The sequence below is a fragment of the Notamacropus eugenii genome, chromosome 7 (genome assembly GCF_028372415.1).
Source record: "Notamacropus eugenii isolate mMacEug1 chromosome 7, mMacEug1.pri_v2, whole genome shotgun sequence".
In the NCBI taxonomy this organism is placed as follows: Eukaryota; Metazoa; Chordata; class Mammalia; order Diprotodontia; family Macropodidae; genus Notamacropus; species Notamacropus eugenii.
In genome coordinates, this window is record NC_092878.1 from 64,487,211 (window position 1) to 64,489,024 (window position 1,814).

The window sequence follows — 1,814 nt, forward strand, 5'->3', positions numbered from 1 at the left end:
TAGATCTCAAATTATCTTATAAAATATTAATCATCAAAACCACTTGCTACTACCTAAGAAATTGAGGGATTACATACTCAAGACACAGTAGTCAATGAATATGTCAATCTACTGTTTGATAAATCCCAGGACCTCAGCCTCTAGGATAAGAACTCACTGGGTTTTTTGTTTGCTTTGTTTTTTCTGAGGAAAATTACTTTATTGACAAGTGATTTTTTTAAAAGGAGTAGGAGAGCATGTTATTTTAGCTGATAATTCTGTGTCAAAACATGTTTTAATTTGCATCCAGAGAACCCCAGTCTACCATCCTAACACTCAGACGGTCTCACTGGATTAGTCCCTCTCTCAAAACTATGAACCTTCACCTGTTTTGTTTAAATTCTGAACCAACAAAACAAGGTGATTTGACACAGTCTAGATGATAAACTCTCTTTTTAGCTCAGCAGCTTTTTCACTAATTCTAGCTTTGCCCTCCTCTGCTGCCTTTTCCATAGCTTCATGGTATTTCTCCACAGCACTTTTGAAGGTGATGAAGATTTCCTGGAACTTTAGCTTCTCACTTTCAGTGACATCTTGGAGCTGCTGTATTTCAGGTCTGACTTTTTGGGCCTCACATTTAATTGCTGTCACCTGTTCACAAATGGCTCCTCTCTTGTCCTGAAGTTTATTACGTTCCTCAAGTACTAAGCATTTATATTGTTTCACATGTTCATCCTTCTTATTTATCTTCAGCTGAATTTTGGCAAGCTTCTCTTTCTCCACAAAGACTCATCTTTTCAACAAGGTTTCCTTGGTCTTCAGTTTCTTTAATTCTTTCTGAGCACTTTCAATCTGGTCCTTCAGGGACTGGTTCTCTTTTGAGATCCTCATCAATTTGTCTGAGCTCTCTGCAAGTTCTTGCATTTTCTTTTGATACAATTGTAGCTCCATCTAAAATGAAGCATAACCTCAATTGCCTCTCGATAGGTTTCATATTTCTCAGTCACTTCAAGCTTTGCAGTTCTGAGTTTCTATACCGTTTCTTTCATTTTCTCAATATCATTCTTTAATTTCTCTGGAGAATCCACAATTTTTGTTTTCAAAATCTCCTGTTCCTCTCTCAAAGTAATTAGTGACAATTTTAATTCATTCAGGCATTTAGTGATCTTAGAAATGTCTAACTTCTTCTGGAAAATTCCTTCTTGTACTGTTACTGTTTTTTGATGAAATGCATTCAGTGTTTGCTGCAGCTCGTGGATGTCCTCTAAGAGTTGCTTGCATTCAGCTTGCTCTTCAAGTGGGACAGAGTCAAGCTGCTCAGTTTCATCAATGCTTCCTGTTGTGCTACTTGCAGCTGCTGCATCTTGTCCATGAAAAATATGGAACGCTTCACAAATTTGTATGTCATCCTTGTGCAGGGGTCATGCTAATCTTCTCTGTATCATTCCAATTTTAGTATACGTGCTGCCAAAGCAAGCATAAGAACTCACTGTTTGACAAAACTGCTGAGAAAACTGAATAACAGTGTGGTGGAAACTGGGCAAAGAACAATGCCTGACACCATACACAAGAATAAAGTCCACATGGACACATGATCTGGATATAAAGATTGATATGATAAATTAGGGGAGCAAAAAATAGAGTATTTGTCAGATCTATGGAGAATGGAGAAATTTTTCATCAAACAAGAGATAGAGAACATTTATGAAGTGCAAAATGGATAATTTTGATCACATGAAATTGAAAAGTTTTTGCACAAACAAACCCAATGAAACCAAGATTAGGAGGGAAGCAGAAAACTGGGAAAGAATTATTGCAACTAGTATCTGTGATAA

At 36.9% G+C, this 1,814-nt stretch overlaps 1 non-coding gene and 1 pseudogene across 1 annotated transcript; both read right to left on the reverse strand.

Annotated features, from left to right (window-relative positions):
- Positions 1-414: 414 nt before the first annotated feature.
- Positions 415-1,387, reverse strand: LOC140514676 (kinetochore protein Nuf2 pseudogene; annotated as a pseudogene).
- On the reverse strand, positions 1,353-1,455 carry LOC140515066 (U6 spliceosomal RNA). Its single transcript, XR_011970829.1, has one exon. It is a non-coding gene; the product is annotated as a U6 spliceosomal RNA (small nuclear RNA).
- Between the last annotated feature and the right edge of the window lie 359 nt (positions 1,456-1,814).